This window comes from Struthio camelus, chromosome 22 (genome assembly GCF_040807025.1).
Source record: "Struthio camelus isolate bStrCam1 chromosome 22, bStrCam1.hap1, whole genome shotgun sequence".
Lineage (NCBI taxonomy): Eukaryota > Metazoa > Chordata > Aves > Struthioniformes > Struthionidae > Struthio > Struthio camelus.
The window spans coordinates 7,294,636-7,313,950 of NC_090963.1; the positions used below are offsets into that span (position 1 = coordinate 7,294,636).

The 19,315-nt window shown below is 39.3% G+C and overlaps 1 protein-coding gene across 6 annotated transcripts in view; it reads left to right on the plus strand.

The window, feature by feature from the left end:
• Positions 1–19,315, plus strand: part of ARHGAP32 (Rho GTPase activating protein 32) — a 290,155-nt gene that overhangs the window by 15,350 nt on the left and 255,490 nt on the right. The window contains exon 2 of one of the 6 annotated variants that reach the window (XM_068916538.1): positions 8,626–8,686. The exons of the other annotated variants lie outside the window; for them this stretch is intronic. The gene's annotated coding sequence lies outside the window, so the exon portion shown is untranslated. The remainder of the gene's footprint in view (positions 1–8,625; positions 8,687–19,315) is intronic. 6 annotated transcript variants of the gene reach the window in all.

Below are 19,315 nucleotides of genomic sequence, written 5' to 3' on the forward strand. Positions count from 1 at the left end.
GGAAGGAAAGACTACTTTTATTTTTAAACTTTATTAAACAAGTATTAAATAGACACATATTGCAACAGTATCTAGACCACATCAACTTACATGTTCCTATTCTTCTTTGTCCCATCTGCTTGTGATTGTTTATTTTTTGTTTTCTTTTTTCTTATGTTGTAAATGGATGTTAGTGTTTGAAGGACAGAGGCTATCAGTTAAAAATCTTTCTTAATTTTACCTGCATTCTTTAAGGTGTTAGGTTTGTTGTACCCCTCTGAGATGGAAATGTGTGCTAGGCCATCTAACAAGCTTGAAAGACTGCACTCTAAAGGCCAGCGTGTCATTCTTTCAAAATCTTACTAGCTCTCCCCAGGAGTAACAAACTTCTGGGACGTGATAATCAATGAGAAAGAAGAAATGGTGTCAGAGATGGTGGTATTTTGTTGAAAACCCGGTCTGTGGTGGAAGAAGGAAAAAATAGAACAAAGTATAATCTTAAAGGAAATCGGGGCAAAAGCAGCGTTAGACACTGGAGGTTCTGGAAGAATACATCACACACCTTTCAGCACTGGTGGAAGAGAGTGAAATGGAATGACTTTGGGGAGAGCAAAACATCTCTGAACTCTCCCAGACGTGACTCCTGATACTGTAGAAGTTCCTGTCAGGTGTGCTGCCTTCCAGCTGGACTCATGTAGGCGTTGTAATTGTGGCAGTGTGTGTTTGTTTTTGTTACTTGACTTTTTCAAAAAATATTTGAGTAATCCCCTTAAGCATATGTGTAAACTGCAGGTTTTAAAAACATGAGAAAAATGAAACTAATACTCCCCTGTATGTTAATGTAAAACATGAAAAAAGGATGGGAAATCTACTGGAGGTATGTGTGTTTGTGTGTAGAGGGGGACTGAAGAAGGGCTGTTGTTTTCTAAAGCTTGCCTCTTTCTTTCCCAACTTACATCAGATAGCCTAATGAAGAATATAATCTCTCTATAATGTTAAATTAGTACAGAGCAAAGGGATCCCTTTGGAGGGGACTAGAACGCTCCTTTGACTTTGCTGTAGACGTTTGTAGAAGAAGTCAGCGCTTTCTTGTGTCCTCCAGTCCCATGCTGGGCTAAAGTACGTAGAATTGCATCTTGACAATTCCTTGGATTAGGTTCCCAAGACCACGGGGACTTTATATTATAGACTACAGCTTGGAGCCGACATAGGCTGTGATGGATGGGGAATAGTCTTGGGAAGTGCTGGTCTGGAAGGAGAAAGCTAGCGTTAGGCATAAACCACAGTTATCTTCTCAAAGCCAGAACCAACACCTAGAACGGGGAGTTGACTTTTGCATCTTCTCGCCCCCTTCAGTGTGTAAGACATCTGACTGTCTCATTTCTCTAATGGATACTGCAGTCTTACAGAAAGAAAAGCGTGAAAGTACAGAACGGTCTGAGAAATTGTCTTCTGCCCTGATTCTACTTTTTACCTGCTCTGTCCTAAACTGGGAACCACCTGATTGAAATGCAGGTATATACAATTCCATTAAAATCATTAGTGCAGCAGAACTTCTGTCTGTCTGTCTGTCCTACCTCTCCTTGAGCAGTCGGTCACCTTGTGAATGTTCATGTTCAGAGACATGTCAAAAGCTTTTCCTCATCACCCCCTACCACCCCTTTTTGGGGGTGGGTGGGAAGGGATGGGGTCATTGAGGAGGTGATGGTAATAGGTTTTAAGCAATAAACTTGCTTAAGCCACTACATTTGCTGCTTAAATGTGGATATAGTGGTAGATACATCTGAAATGAATGGGTGAGCATCCAGCCTCCACCAGTTCAGCATGTTTCTGCTCTCTTGCAATGTATGGTCGCAGAGCCTCATTCCAAGATACTAAATATTGGTACTTTTAGTGTGTTTAATGCAAATAGTAAGAAGCATATTAAGGAAAGGGTTTATTTCTTGTCCTTTACTTGTTCTTCACGGTGTTGGGCTCTGTGGCACAAGAGAGAAAAATACTGTCTACTTATATGAAGCTTTATGAAGACTGAGATTCAAGACTGAAAAATCTGCAGTTGTTTTTCATATTTTTCATTTTTTTTTAAAACAATTTTTGAAACATGGAAATATGGGTGGGTAAGTATGTCAAAACAAAAGGATGATGTGAGATAAAGAAGCAATCCAGGTGTTACAGTATCTAAGGAAATTCAAGCAAAATATTAGAACCAGATTTTTTCCTGGCACTGAAAAAGACAATTAGGAAATTCATTAGCCCCAATTTAAATAAACACTTTCATCCATGGGTGGAAGTGGGACTCTAGCAGAGTCCCACTTTAGAGAGGTTGTTACTTTAAAGAAATTTAACAAGAAAATATGTGAGCGAGTGGGTGTAACATTCCGGTCCTCCCTTGGGCCAGGCGCTGTCATTGTTGGTAAAGTATAGGGAAATTAAGAGTGATGGAGGAAGAGCTTTGAGACAGAAGCAGGTCATGACGGGGTGCTTAGGGTTGAAGGGGCTCTAAGATTAGTACGTTATCCTACTGTATCACTTTTTGATCCCCTTTCTAGGCGTTTCTCTGTTTTCTCAACTGCAGCACTTTATTGATGGCACGTGGTGTACAACAGTGATAATAAATAAAAATACTGAGGCTGTTGTGTATTGGCTGTCAGGCGGTTCTTGCTCGAGTGCTGCTGTCTTGAAAAAGCATGTTATGTTAGTTGTGACTGAGCAGTTACTTGAGTGCATGTCCAGGTGAAGTTTCTCTGCTGTAAATTTGGGTTATCTGGCATACTGTTCTCAGTCGGGGTGGGCGGAAGGGGTCTCTTGATTTTGAACTAGTGTTTCTGAAGTGAGAGATTACTGTATGTTCTACTGTAAATACTCAAAGAAACCCTCTAAAAATTTCTGTTCAAACTACTGGAAGATGTAATTTCAAAACTCCCTAGGTGGATGCTTAAATCATAAAGCAAGCCTTGAAGAAGGGGCATTCCTCGCTACATGAAACCTCCTTGCAAGAGTGTTTGAATGAGGGCTAATGTCTGGTTTTGCAGGCAGAGGCCATGTATTCAAATAGGCCTTGTGTGTTGCTTTGTCTCTCCTATATGTTTGTCTCCTCTCCCACTAGAACTTTGTGCTGTCCTAGGTTTGCCACGTGACGTTTCTTTGATCATATTCAGAAGAATTGTTAATGTTGTGAAGTATCGGAATAAGTTTTCCTTGTATGTAACCACGCACACTGCATATTACCTGATGTAAAAGCCTGGTGCAATGGTAAAATAAACTGTGTCAATTTTCAGGGTGTTCACTACCTGGAGGACACGATTACAAAATTGTCAGTCTGCTAGTCTGCTCCATTCCTGTATGTGGTAGGATAAAAAGATGTTCTTTACAGGATCTTAGAATTTAGTGGAGGTGGAGAACTGCACTCCAAGGTGGAGAGAGACTTGATGTAAATGTCTTGTGATCACTGATATCCCATTTTAAGAGGGATAGCACAGGAGGTGAAATGTAACCATTTGCCAGCAACTTGAGTAAGACCTGTGTGAATTCTGCTGAAAGTCTAAATCACACGGCTTCTGTGTGATTTAAACGTTAGTTGGGCTCTGCTAAACCTCTGCCTTGAATTCCACCCACAGGATGCTTTCTCCTGAGGTCAGTAACGTAGTCATTAAAACGCACAGGCCCAAATCTGCCAAAAGGAAGTGCCTAAAATCCCGTGGCTTTCCATAGGGAGTGTATGCTCGTAAAGAGGAGCTGATTATATCAAAGCTCTGGCTCTCTTCTTCAAACAAACGGGACGTGCCCATTTAAGGTGTCGCTGTCATAAAGCAGAAGAGTCAGCAGCATGAAAGTGTATTTGAGCTTCATCTGATCCAGTTCCATTTGGTGTTGTCTTGCATACCCTCATTTACCTGAGGTTTTAGGCTAATGTGCTGAACTGTGAACTGGTGCAGCTGAGGTACAGGTGCTCCTCTGATTCTGCGGTCTCTGTTGTCGAGTGTTATCTGCCTACCAGTGGGACAGTTGCATCCCAACTTCTTGCAGTGAGACTTGATATTGCAGCCCTGAATATCTCTCTTGCATGACCTTGGCTTTTGTTCACTGCTCTTCTATTTTTATAGAAGCGTTTATCAGATCTGTGCGTATTAGTAAAGTGTGGCGGAGGTGTTTCATTAATTTCATTCAAGATTAATGTCAAAGTGCAAAATCTAAAGGTTGCATTTTAATTTCTGTGTTGGTTCTACTGCAGTGAAAATAATCTTAAAAAAAAAAAAACTAGTTGTAATTTTTTTTTTAAGATTAATTCATTTATATAGTTCATGTTATTAGAAGCTCCTTAGGTTACTTTTTTTTCTACCTTAATGTAGAAGCAGAAAATGAAATTGTCAGATTCTGGAAATGGAGATAAGTCTCTCTGAAGTGGCCTTAATAAACCTTGCTTCATTTTTTGATGTCCATCCTTGGGAGGAAGTGTTGACAGAGCAATTGAAGGTTTCACCTCCTTTGATGTATGAGGGTTTGAGATCTCTTCAAAATCACTATTGCTTTAAATAGCCCCAAATATTACTTTGAAACAAGATGAGCAGGAAAAGCGAATGAATGACAAGACAAATTGGCTTGGGAATTTCCCATTTAGCCAAAAGTTAAAGCTACTTTTCCTCCAGCGTTCCTATTTTATAGTAAGACTGACCAACAGAAGACCCACATAAATGTTTTTGTATGCGTGCCCCAAATCAGTTTCTGATCTGTGAACTAAATAACATGCCTGTGGTTATTTGTGTGTGTGTGTGTGTTTGGTTTTTTTTTTTTTTAGTTATAGATGGAAACTTAAAAAAAAAAATCTTTGAAATAACTTTATTTTAAAACAATTAAAAATAAATATGGCTATGACTAGTAAGCTTTTTTTGGCTTAGTAAGCCTTTTTTGGTTAACAGCCATTGAGTAGTCTTGTTGCTGCATCCCTTGGAGAACTGGCTGGTGTATTTTCATAGGTGATTGAAATATGAGTATAGGATGTAGAATATGTGTACTTTGGGAGCAAAAGTCTTGTACCGTGCCTGGCACACTTGTGTTCTGGTTTGTGGCAAGCCATCTGTCTGACACAGAATCTGGTGTTTGAAGTACCTTTTATCTTGCAGAAAGATGTTAGTGCATCTTTTTTAGGAGAATTATTTAGGAGGTGGTGTTACTCTATGGATGATGGTTACAGCCATAGGTTATATTTTTGTCTTTGTTCCCCTTCCAGGTTTTCTACCTTTATTGTTCACTGATTTTTTGTTTTTTGATTTTTGTTTGTTTTTTCCCCTTGTGAAAGTCCCCAATTGTAACACTTTGCTAATGTTTTTTTTTTTTTTTTATTGCTTTGTATAATGGCAATAAACATCAGTCAGTCCAACACTGGTCAGAACTATACCAGTGATTTCATGTAGGGTGAAGGCAGGTTAAAATTCTGTAGCTACCAAAAGAGTTTCTTTTCCTGAGTGGTCACATACTAAAGTGAATGCTATTTAATTTTAAATGTGATTGGCCAATAGAGGGCATCTATAATATTAACTTTGTCAACAGTAGATTATGTTACTGAATTTTAGAGGATTGATTCTTTGACCAAGTTATTTTCATCTGTGCTGTCTCTGACAGTTGAAAAGTTATTGACCAAAAACATTTGTCTTTTTTTTTTTCCCAGCAAGAGTCTCCTCTAAGAGTTACCGTCTGTTTTATTTCTTCTGTACGTGTGGAAACTTTTTTGAGTAGATTTATTTTTGAAATCTGTAGTACACGATTAATAGTAAAGAGGAAAAAAACTGTTGTCACTTTATTGCATAATATAATCTTTAAGAGGGATCACACTGTTACAATCCTACAAGGTGCAATTTAAAAGTAGTTTATGAGCTCTTCCCTTTCACTTTGATCAGTTTTAACAGACACATTGAGCATTTGGCTCGTGTAACTTCCATTTCTGGCAGAGGAGAAATTTAAATACTCCCTCTAGTAGGTTCAATGCAGTATCTGGTTATAACTATACAGTGGCATAGCTGATACCTATCTTTGTCATGTAACAAAGCCCTCCTCTGTCATAGTGTTTAGTTCTTACTAAGCCATGATCCATCAGGCTAGTTCAGTTGCAACTGAGCTGCAGTAAGGGATTATTGTCTTCTCACTGCTTCTTGCTATCCCCTTGAGTCTTCTGCTCCCTTTGCACACGTTGTCACTCCTTAAGCCAGTTCTTGAGCCGGTGCTCCCGGTTAGAAATGCAGTAGTAATGAAGCTGTTGAGGGTAGCTAGACCATTCTGAGAAGGCTAGGGAAGGCATTCTACCTGCTACTGCTGTAACATTAGGAACTGGACCAGCAGTAAAATTGTGCTGACTTCAGGGAAGACTGCATTTTAATTTTTTGGGTGTATCTGCCTGAAGCAGTAGTAGTTTTGCTCCTGCTGGCTTAAAATGGATTTGAAATTGCTCAGCATTTAGCAAAAAGCAGGAGTCATCTTGCAGAACCAAGATTTAAGTCGGCAACTGTGTGGTAGTTAGAGGTTTCCCAAGTGCTACAGTAGAGGTCAACGAGGGAAAGTTGTTAGAGTGAATTCCATCTCCCATTAGTCTCTGCGGAAAAAAAAACTGCCCTTATAAATAGAGATTTGGAAACAGCTAAAAATTATTTTATTATGTTAACCAAGATACTGTAAATAGGAGATTTTTTTTTTTCTCCCTCCCAGCAGTTTATAGTTATGTACTTCTGGAGATCGTTCTTTAAGTTGTTGTTTGGGAGGATGAGTGAAGTTAATGTGCTTTGATGATAGTTTGAATTTCCTTTTAGAACAGGTAAAGCACACTCATCAACTGCTCTTAAGTATTTCTTCATTTATTTGAGAAAAAAGATTTCATCTTACTGTTCATGATGTGAGGTTTGGGGAATTTAGTGGATTGAATATGGCAGGGTTTGATAGAGTGGAAAAAATCCCTGGCTCAGTGAAGTTTTTAAAACAGTCTTTGCTGTACTAGGGACTACTGTTAATGTGGTGCTTTGGAAGGGTAGTCTTGGCTGGTTTTTGTTATTTTTGCTCTTTTGATTGCTTTAAGGAACTATCAGTTAACCCGTGGCCTTAGAAAAGCAGCAACTTTGAGTCAAAATGATCTTTTGAAGAAAGATCTTTTTCTATTAAAATGTAAGATCAGGCAGTTTTCACTACTGGGCTTTGTTTTTAGTCATTGAATGGGTCGTTCTTGCAGCTCCTGTGTAGGTAAGTAACAGGTGACAGAAGGTTTCTGCTACATGTAGAAGAAGGTTATTTGAGATGGTGAATCTGAATCAATGAAGAATTCCTTAGTGCACTGGCTGAATGAACCATTTCACGACTGTGAGGATGTCCGAGTACTGGGTAGCCTCGACTGTGAGGATGTCCGAGTACTGGGAAGCCTCTTAAAATCACCATGTGTACTTACTGCGAAGCAGTTTGTGATTAACTCGCATTTCATGACAGTTTGGTTATAATTTCCTCCAGCCTTCATTAACCTTCCTTGTGAGTCCTTTAAACTAGCTTTTTCATGTAGTTTGCATGTTCATTGACTTTAAAATGCATTTCTGGGGAGGAACAACCTATATTTAACAGCTCTTCACAAAAAAAGAATATAATCCCTGTGAATGTTCCATATGAGTCCAGCAGCACACCAAGGTAACTGTTACTGAGGGCCAGTCTTCTGAAACAGTTTTCTTTTGCCAAGCAGATGTACTTTGGGAGAATGACTGTCACAGAATCACAGAATCGTTTAGGTTGGAAGGGACCTCTGGAGATCATCTAGTCCAACCTCCCTGTTCAAGCAGGGTCACCTAGAGCATATTGCCCAGGATCACATCCAGACGGCTTTTGAACATCTCCAGGAAGGAGACTCCACGACCTCTCTGGGCAACCTGTTCCAATGCTCTGTCACCCTCACAGTGAAGAAGTTTTTTCTCAGGTTCAGATGGAACTTCCTGTGGTTCAGTTTCTGCCCGTTGCCTCTTGTCCTGTTGCTGGGCACCACGGAGAAGAGGCTGGCCTCATCCTCTCGACACCCCCCCCTTCAGATACTTGTACACGTTGATGAGATCGCCTCTGAGTCTTCTCTTCTCCAGGTTGAACAGGCCCAGCTCTTGCAGCCTTCCTTCATAGGAGAGATGCTCCAGTCCCCTCATCATCTTGGTAGCCCTCCGCTGGACTCTCTCCAGGAGTGCCATGTCTCTCTGTCTAATTTCTTTGTCCAGGATGGAATGTTGTCTAGGTCTCCCTAATTATACTGGGGAAAAAAGCAGGTCTATCTATGTCTTAAAGTCTGTGACAAATGATTATGATATTCACAGCTCCCTAAAGTAAAGCTCTCAAACTTGTGAAAATTGTTTTTTTTTCCTGCTTAAAACAGTTGAAATCTTTGCCTGTAGGACCTATTTTTTTTTTTCCCTCTTTTCATCTATTTCACTTGGTTGAAATTTGAACATAATTGGTTGTTCTGATTCTAGCAACATTTTACTCTGATGTAAATGACCAGAAGGTGTGCTGGAAAAGAAACTTGAGTTTGTTTACTTTAAAAAAAAAAAAAAAAAAAAAGGCATGTGAAGTGTAACGCCGGACATAGGTCAGTTGTTTCCTATGCAACATGAGTGATTTTTTTTTTTTTTTGTTGTGCTTCAGGTTTCAAACTTTTTGCAAGTGCTTTAGTGAATGCTCTGAGCAACAAAACGGTTCTTTCACGGTAAGACAGTTTCCTCGTGTTTTAAAGTAGGCTGCTGAAATGCTTTATTAAAAGCGTTTTCTAATCTGCTTGAATGAGCAATTCTTTATCTTCCAGAAAAGTGTGCTAATTGTTACCTTTATGTAGAGGCAGTTTCTATAAGGGAGGGTGGGGTAGGGGGAAAAATTGGTTACTACTGAACATGTTTCCATTCATACTAAAACAATGAAAGACCGGACTGAAAGTTGCTGATATTTTAAAAAAAAAAAGACACAGGGATGGAGGAGGTGGGACAGGTACATTTCAAGTACCCTTTCCTCACCAAATTGTAATAATTGAATGTTCTCTTCAAGATTATTATTAACTGCAATTGTGCAGTTGCAGAAGAGCAGAAATAGAAACTTAAATCAGTGGGATCCGTTTTGACAAGTGTCTGTCTTGGCTCCTGAGCCTTTTGATCAGTAGTAGTCTTGACATCGTTGTGTTTAACCAGTTTTTATTTTGTTTGTACCTTGTGTTTTCTTTCCTTTGATAATAAATCAGTTTGCTGTGTTTTAGTCAAATTATTTGAACATCTTGTTTTTAAAATAAAATTTTAATCCTCTGCATAGTGTAACCATGCTAGAAGAGAAGCTAACCAGCCACGGTGTGTGCTCGCAGGCTCAGCGTTGTAGTTGCCAGATGTAAGTGAAGATGGATTCTGTTGAGCTATAGCCATTACTTGGGAAAGTAGCCACTCTAAAAGGTAGTAGGCTTTGCTTCAGTTATATTTACAAGCGTTCATACTTCTGAAGATGCAGAAAACCAAACACTTCAACAACAGTTTGACTTCGTGAATGCTATTCATTGAGGTCACAGATGTGTGCTTGATTTAGGACAGTGTTCTAACAGTTGCCGAACCTTCAACAAAGGCAGCTCCGCTGATGTCAGGGGAACTAAGGTGTTTAACCTAAAGCATGTGCTGAGCTGAAATAAGATGCAATTCGGAATATTGTTGGAGTGTGTGAGTTCTAAGCTGTTCTTGTGGAATTCTGGGAGTAAAAGGGCTCTGTCTTTATGCTTGTTTTGCAGCTTGGTTATACCTTTTTTGACAGCCTTGTATGATTGAGATTTTTTTCTTCAAAAATAAATGAACAAACAAACCTGGCAATTCCTCTCCATCTCTGTGTTTGAACTACATAGAAATGACTTTATCAACCGGGATGAACACATGAGAAAAACTAGCATTTATATTTGTCTGGGAAATAAGCAGAGCAGGCAAGACTGATCTCTCCGAAGGGCATCCCTCCTTAAAATACTAAGTTAACAGACAATTTAGGTTTAAAAAAATGCCATCTTTCAGTGACTCCACTGAGCTGACCTTTTGTTGTTTTCTGAGACCCCTGCTCTTTGCCTGCAAACTGAAAATGGCTTCTTCCTCCTGTCTTTTGTGATATTGGGAGGTTTCCGCCAGGCAGTCAAGGCTTTCAGTCCTCGCCACCTACAAACTTTGCCATTCCGAATCAGGTCAAAGCTTGCGGTTTCCTCCCCAGAGAAGCTGTGATCTGTATTGTTTCATGATATAACTCCTGTAGCGAACAGTGCTTGAATCTGGTATACTGGTGCTCACACATGAATTGTGAAGCTCTTTGCAACGGTGGTGAATATTATTAATGCCATTTTACAGAATGGCAAAATGAACTCTCAAAAATCTAAACCAATGTTAGATCTGGGGAAATACCTTGGATCTGAGACCTTATTCCATTTGTTCAAGAACACGTCTGGTAGGCAACGGGCAGGTCATATGGCCACTGCCCTGATAGTGGCTGAGGCAGCATCATGAATGTAAGCACGTTCAGTAGGTGCTGGAATGTTGTTTGGGTTTCTGTTTTGACTGAGCTTTATTTGTTGGTCTGTCCTTGTTCTTCAGTTGTACTGAAGTCTTGGCCATGGCACTAGTTCCATTTCTTTCTTTTTTTTCTTTTATGCGAACAAAATTTTGAAGCTTATGTTGCCTGGCCTTGCCTCTTTAAATGCAGATTATCTCATCTGACAAACCCTGGGTTTTGGCTGCACCTTCTCTTCAGCAACTTGTGTCTTTAAGAAGAGGTCACCACTTGAGCGTGGGAAAAAGTGGTTTATTGAATTGCAAAAGAGCATACTTGTCTCTTTGAATTCCTTTGAGAACAGGCGTACGTTATGTGTAGCGGTGTTTTGAATCGGCCCCATGCGTTTGGCAAGCAGAAATGAAAGTGGGTGCTAGAAATGGAATATCGCACTTGCTCTTCATAGTGCAAGATCCTGAAAGGTTGGTGCATCTTTAGGTTTTGTTGAAGTTAGTATTGTTTTTCATATTATTAAAACAGCCGTGTGTGTGTGTGTGTGTGTGTGTGTTGGAAGTGGCTTTTAATAGTCCATTTTTAGTATATTTTAGTGGTTCGGAGTTTTTTCACCTCATATTCACACTGAATAAATCCTGACAGTAAAATGTTTATGGTAAGGTGGAGTCGTCTATATCCTAAAGCAAATACATTAGAAATATAAACGTTTTACTCTCATTGGAGACCTACTTCTGTTGTTTAGCACTTTAATTGTCTTTGTATCCCATAACCGTTGCTGGATGTAGGGATGCTGGAGCAAAACACAACAGCGGCAGTTTATTGTATGCTGATATGAGGTAGCTGCCTCGCTTGCAGAAAAATTTGGAAGAGAAGTATATATTGAGAGGAAAATTCTCAATATTGTTATAAAATTTGGCATTGGTTTCTGCTTCCGTTGAAAGTTTTAGCCAAACTTTGTTTAATTTAAAATTAAAAAGCACTGGGCACACAAAGCTAATAGAAAATAAGTTCAAATTATTGTTTGGAAATCTATATATTTCCTTTCTTTCCTGGCTCTCCTCCAGCCGCTGTTTATGACAGTAAAATAAACTCTGCTTTTTGGGCGGAGAAGGGGCTAGGAGTTTGGTCATATTGCTTGTTCCTATATGCTGCAACTATTCTATTTATTTGTTTGGGGATTTGCAGTCTTTTGTTTGTTTGTTTATTGCAGGACATTCCTTTTCTTTCATTGATCTCCAACACTCCCCATAAATGAGGTCTTCACACCTTCTACTGTTGCGCTCTCCTTTTTCTTGTGTGCACATGCACACACATGCACATGCATGTGTATGGAAGCCCATCTCTTCTTTTGATCAAATCCTTAATACTTTGAAATACACAGACTCTCACCCACTCATAAAAGTAAATGTATCTTAGGAAAAGGGGCCTGGAGGCTTAGAAATAAAATGTTTCTGAGCCTTAGCTCAAATATAAAATCTGAACAGCTCAGCTTTTATGATTTCTGTGTGACACAGTTTCTGTCTTTAAAAGCTACAACAAATAGGACAGCGTTGTCATTATTGGCAAACGAATCATGCCAAATTTATTTGGCCTATTGCTTAGCCCGAAGATATATAATGGGAAATAATAAAACCCATTCTCTTCGAGGAGTACTTTTAATTCATATGTTGTATATTTGATATTCAGGATTTAAAAATGGGGAGAACAGTAACTGCAGACTGTTCCAAAGGGAATCATAAACAAAGGATAGGTATTTCCTCTCTGAAAAATAAATTCATGGATTGGCAAATCAGTCCTCTTCTTATTCTCAGATTGATATTTAAAATCTATTCAACTCTGCAGCATCATCCTTGTTTTGAGGCATTGACTACTAAGTGCTGTGCAGGAGTTAACTTATCTTGGCGTTGGCTTTTAGCTGAAACATGGATGTTTAATTGAGGTCATGTACTTGAAATTATATAGACCTATTTCCGTGAAATTTTGCCATAGGAAGGTTAGAGAATCGCTCCCCAGCATAATATGCTGGTTGATCTCTTTCTCAGGTTCTTCTTTGGTTTAAGTACTAGTCTTCCATACCTACAGAGAAGAAATAGTGTGCTCAGTACTCCACTGTCAGAGAGTATGGACAATGCGTTTGCACACAAGAGTGGAAGTAAAGAATTGAGAAGCTCAAAAAACGAAGTATGGATGTGATCTGTATAGCTCATTATTCATACATTTATGTAAACCCTGAACTTGAAATCATAAATGGACATATTCATATGCATATTCCAACTTGCAAGGTTACTACATTTGCAACTCACTTCTATTAGTGTCAGCCTGTTTCTCTGTGATAACATTTGGTGTTTGGAAAGGCACTTCTCAGACTGATTGCTAGGAATAAATATTGTAGCTCTTTGGAATACGCTTATTCATGTTGAGTGCAATGATGAAAATGATTTGGACCTCAGCGTTTTCTGCAGAGAAGTGTTTGAAACTGTTTTGAGTTTCATTGCGTTCATTAATGCTAATTCGGTTCAGCGCACTGATGCGTACTGTAACTACATGAGTGATTGTGCTCAAAGCAAGGAGACTGAAGTATGACACTTGAAAATAACATGTGATGTCTGATCTTTCTTGGCTGTTGTCTCCAACACAAAGTTACGCACTGATAGGTACTGTTACTCAAAGGTCTCGGAGATACTGGCTAAAATGTTCCAGTTGGTTGCTCGTGTTTGGTGTCTTTTGCGTATCGGACCATTTTCACCAACTTACTGAGTTGCTTTACGATTTTGGGCAACTCTTTTATGAGTTGGTATTTTCGTATGTAAAATGGGTAAGGTGATGGGGGGAGGGGACTGGCAAAAAACTGCAGGAAGGAGGGGAAAGGAATGGTAAGGCTCAGTTGTGCAATGTCTGTAAAGACTTGAAAGATCCTTAGGTGGAAATAGGATGCTCAGATTCCAAAAATTGAGCGCTGTTGATATTTTTAAATGACTTTCCCGTGCGTTTCTGAGCCCTGCATGTAATTTGTAGTTGCTAACCAGTGCTGAGTACACTGGTAAAAAGATTGTGGCAGTGGTGTGCAAGGGCTTTCCACAGTTTGATGTTTTGCTGCTTGCTTATTTCAGATGAAGTTTCCTTACATTTTCTTACTCTTCTGTCATTATCTATGGTTTTGGGAAGCAGTGTAATTACACAATAGGAAGTATGTAGATTGCATTGAGAATAATCAGCACCATGTTTCAAGAAATACTACACGTGTGGAATGTTGATGTAGTTTGTTCACAGCTTTGTGGCAGCTGTGTTCGCTTGAGGTACTCTATGAAGTCAGGTAGGTTGCAGGCACACGGATATATTTCATAAAGATACAGGTATTACTCACCGGGAAGCAATAAGGGAAGAAAAATGAAGATAACCATGCTTATTTACAGAAGAAACAGATAACCTGGATTCTAGATAAAGAAAATATGCTTTAGTAAGTCCATCTTTGCACCAAAGAGAAGCGTAGTGATTGTGGGATGTGATTAAAAGGAGGCGATGGTGGTGGTGTCAGGATTTAGCTGGTCCTGGTCCTATCTCATTTTCCTTGGTTTGCATTGAATAACAGCAGAGTAGAAAGGATGCTTGAAGGAAATGGATGCTCCTAAATCATAGCATTGTGAATCTGTACTTCCTAGTCCCTGCACTGGAAGCACCGTGACTATCTCTGCTGATGCATCAGCCCACAAAGCTTATTTAGCTTTTGATTTAATAATAATATAATGTGTGTGTGAAAGTCCAGTCCTCCTCCCAGTCTGTAGAGATGCTTGAACCAGTGAATTTCATGGGCCAGTCAGCTTAAATCATCACATCTTTATGGATGTGGTGGAGCTGAAACCAGCTGAGGATTTAAACCTCTGAATTTCTGCAAGAGATGTTATGATAGCATAGGGCTAGTGCCTGTTTATGAGTAGTGATTTGAAAAGAACCACAAACCGTACATGGTGAATATATTTATGTTAACCATTCTTAAATTTTCTGCTCTGATTTCTATAGTGTAGATGAATTTATAAACTGTTAATACATCAAGAGTTGTAAAAACGACTGAATTCAAGGCAACAGAAGATCTTTTTACTTAGTGGAATCTTCATGTGAATGAAAATTTTGTCTTAAATGCTAGAATTTCTTATTTCAACGTTAAATTCTAAGGAATTTCAGATCACTTCAGTGACCTGTTGGACAACTCTTCTAAGTGTTCCTTTCAAATTTTGAGATACCCACTAAAACACAGGAGAAGTCAGTGATGCTGGTTGGGGAAATAATGCAAATGTTTTAAAAAGCCATTTGCGAGATGATGTGTATTTTAGATATAGGAGGCAAAGAACAGGAAGTAATCTGGAATATATGTTGACTGGAACTCTGTTCCAAACTGCATATAGTTCAACGTGGCTGCGGCAAGATGAGGAGAACTGCTTTGAGGCCGAAGGCTTAGGGGAAAATACGTACCTGTCTTTGCAAAGCACTATGAGATAGATGAAAGTTGTTTTTTAAGTGCTAAATATACTGAGCTGAACCGAACCTGTTTGTTAAATAAAAGCAAGTAGGAAGAAAAGGAAAACAGCAGCAGGCTTATTTTACTCATGCAGGTTTTACTGAAATTCAACAGTTTAACAGTGGAATTCAATTTGTGTTTGTAACCAGCTGATCAGCGTTGGGTACTTTTTAGCTTCCAGAAGGCCTTGCTTTTTAAGAATCCTTCTCTAGTTAGCTAACTTTCCCTTTTTCTGAGTTTTATTTATTAAATTTAAATGCTTGAAATTAGTTTTTTTCCTAAGTTCAGGCTCTTACTGTTCTGCTGGTTCTGTTGACTAAAATATGACTTCATTTAACCTGCAGGGAATGAATAATCCTCCAAACAGGAGTGTGGAATTGTGTACATCTTGCTTTTTTACCTGATGGCATCCTACTGAACAGGGTTTGCCAAAGAATGATTTCTTTGGTTTGGTTTGTTGTGCCTGCGCTTCATGTTTGTATCTTCCGGCCCTCCTTCTTGTTCCCAATATTTTAGACATTGACTTTTTTCATTCCACAATTAAGGAAATTCTGTTTTTGTACAGGATTGTTTTTTGCAGAATTGACACCATTTTTTGGAAGATGTGCAAGGGAGCTAGGAAAGAAAATTAAAAGTGGTCAGGAGTAATTTGCTCCAGATGGAGGGAGGGAATTAGTTAGAAATAAGAGTTTTTCAAGAGCTGCTATTCTAATGTGATTAGCATAGCTTTTTCAAAGGTGAAAAGCTTTCTGGAGAGTGATATTCAGGCAGTATATGCATTAATATACTGTGCCCCCCCCCAGCTTTAACTCAAAATCAGCATCCTATCCAGATCTGCTACTGCATCTTGTCAATCGTAAGAAGCTGGGAATTTTTTTTCCCTCTGAAAGATTTGTAATTATTTTTGGTAGTACATGCCTGAAAAAATAATGGAAAAACAAACAAAATTCCTGTGAAGTCATTGCTATTGCCGTCTCTCAGGGGGTAACTTATATAAAACTTATATAACTTATATAAAAGATAATTATTATTATTATTTTTATATATTAACATTACGTTCTGTTACTTTGTGGCCTCTATGGTAACATGAGAGAGAGACAGCGCTCTCATGATAAAGCTAATGGCAAAGCAGCAGAACAGTGATAAATTTAGTGGGAGGAGAAGGGAAGGGAGCACAAATCCCTCAGCAATACTGTGAAATGAGTCACCAGTTAAGTCACACTTGGGGAAGGGTTTCCATACTTCTTTACAAGTGATTTAAATCAGATTTTGTTGATTATGTTTAGAGCAGGAAGAGGGACAGAGTGGAACCTTGGGGAGCAGTAAATTAGATTGCTTCCTTTGCAGGTGTTGTAGGGTCCCCCTTCTCCCTGATTTATCTCCTTTGTGTAGTTTGTAAAGGTGCTATTGCTGTAGTGATGTATTCTTAAGTGAAATCTTGAATGACTTTCCTCACTCTGGACCTCACCAAGAAAAAAGTCAGCGAGCATTTTTTTTGCAAGACTTAGGTTTGTAGAGGTGCATTGTCCTATTTCTTTCTGTTAGGCTGAAAATGAAGGGTTTTAACCCTTCTCTTTTTTTTTTTTAAGAGGATAAGTGGTGACTGTTTTGGCTTTGCTTTTTTCTTTTATCCTTTATGAGTATAAAGCTTCTCTTGCACACTTCAAAGCTTTACTGGAATAGCAGGCCGTGTTGTAAATCAGGATTGAGCTCTGAAGGGAGGGAAAGCCTGCAGAGTGTCATCTTGTACCATGTTTGGCTTTAGGTAATACTTTGAACTTGATAAATGCAGAGAGGCTAATTCTCTGCTCAGTCGGTCAGTGGGCGCTATGTTTTTTTTAAACTCCAAAACTTTAAAACTTTTGTAGGGTGTGTTTTCACCTTATTCTGGCATAATTTCTAGTATGATGAATTAGAGAGTGATTTCTTTGAACGTTTGGGGAAAGTACTTGTCATCTCAAGTTCTTCTTGGTGAAACATCAAGAGAGAATTGTAATTACTGCTTCAGTAGGAGGTTTTATATTAGGTGGCAAGCTCCAGAGCACAGAATCTTCTCTGCAAAAACTTCACCTGAAGCGATAGAACTGTGCATAACATGCAATGCAAATAGTTCAAGAAGTTAGTAAACAGCCTATTTACTGTCAGCAAACAGTGCCAGACAGTAAACTAAACAGCTATGAAGTTCTTAACAGTTTAGGGGTTTTCGGAGGTGCTTGGGGGATGGAATAGGATGTGGTAGAAAAGGCAAAGGGGAGGGGTTTTCAAAAACAAATGAAATGTGGGATACGAAGCTGAAGGGGAAACTGGTTGGAGTAGCGGATGCTTAGAAGGCTGTCACAGGAAGAAACAGAGGAGTGACAATAGGAAAAGATTTTTATGAAGAGATGAGAACACTGGATGGAAGAAGACTTTTTGGCTAGAAAAGTTGGAGGTGATAATGACGCTTGCTGAGGAGAATGTAGTCAGATTTGAAGTGAAATACGGAGGGCTAGATGGAGGATCTTGTGTGAAGAGCAGCTTGACTAGATTAGAGGAGAAAAATGAGTAGCGCACACAAGCTGGGGCAGTAAGAGGCGGAAATCACTGATACTGTGAGTAGCGCTTCCCTCTTTAAAACTCAAGCCATAGAGGAAGAAATGAACAAGTCACTACTTTGCCTTGTTTACTGCAGGACAGCTTGTACAGAAGAAGTGACTTTGCGCACCCTTCCAGGGTGCGCTGTTACTAAATGCTTTTGGAGATGGGGTCAGCACTTTTAAAAGCTTGCAACTATATTATCTTTTTTTTTTTAAACTGATTTTGATTTCTGTAATTAAGAATATAGAACATGTGGTGCTCTGTCAAAGCTAGATATGGGTTTTTCCGCTTTATTTTCTATTTTGGTATTACTCTTGCTGCCTGTAATTGGGAACGCAACATCTGAGGTTGCTTCATGAGGGTAGAAATGGATGCAGGTTGGAATGGGATTGCAGAAGAGAGTCGACTGCTGTAAGAACAGATTTTTATACATTCTCCAAAGCTAAAAAGGGTTTTAAACACTGGGAAGTTAAATTTGGGCCTCCGATATTGTGGTGTAATCAGTACTTTCAGTCACTGCTGTTAAGGGAATATGTCCTTGCCAGCCTCTGGAGTTTGTGGAAGAAGTCTGCTTTTACGTAGCCAGAGGCTTTCTGGGGTCTCCTCTGTCTTAGTCAATTATCGCTCTCTCTGGGGAAGAGATGGAGTGGTTCTATAAAGGACTGTTGATTACCACTTTAGGACAGGCCCTACAGTAGGATGTGAGAGGAAAATACTCTTGGGTCCTTTACAGCCTAATTCCAGTTGAGGCAGTAGCCTTACTCTGCAAGCTTTAGTGGTTTGGGATGTGCCCTGGAGGATAAGGCTGAAAGACTTCATTGTAAGATTAGTCCTGCCCGAGCTGAGGAAAGCAAGCCATCGTGTCTACGACATCTTTGTTAGTCTTGGAAATAAATTTTGTCGTTGTTCAAAGGGCTGTCCTATTAAAGGCTGTATTTCAAACCATGTGGCTATATCAGTGATTAGTAGTAACACCCTAGATTATGACAACGTACTGTTTCCTTTCTGAATTTCACTGGTACGAGGTATATTTCATTCCCAGACATCTTTTATTTTCTGCTTCACAAACCAGCATAATGCTGAATAGTGATTTGAGCAAGAAGCACCTTGTTAAAGGTGATGGTAAACTGAAGGTGAAGTCAGGGTAATTTCCTTGCCTCTGATAAAATGGTCCCTTTTCTTGACATCATTGCACCTCCTGCTTAGGCTGGCTTTTTCCCCTAAGACTACTAAAGGAAAACTGTTTCTGAAGAGTTGAGATTTTTGCCTCAAAAATGATTTAAACTGAACCAAACTGTAGGTAGGGATGTAAGAATGAAAACTTTTTTTTCTACACCCATTTTGTTTTCAGTTGTAGAAGACAACTATTCAGCCTTTGTGCGCTATTGGGTGTGGGGTACTCTAAATTCTTGTTGTTCTCTTGGGGGAGTAGGCTTTTAGCTTTTCTTCTTTCCAGCGTTCCAGTTTTTAGTGTTTTCTGGAAAGAAAAAGCTGAACCTCTGAGTTCTTCACGGTTGGTCCCTTACTGTTTGTGAGGAAATTGATCTCCTTGCCTGGTTGCGCAGGCTCTCGTAAGAGTCTTCAGTGGTGTTATGGGAGGATGCTCTGAAGCAATAAAATGCCCCTTCATGGTATATTGTTGCCAGTGGTAGAAGTAGCAAGACCAAAAGGACTTTACTGTGGCTATTCTTCTTGTAGTGCGTTCTGTGTGTGTTTTTTCTCCTATCCAGCGTTTTCTTA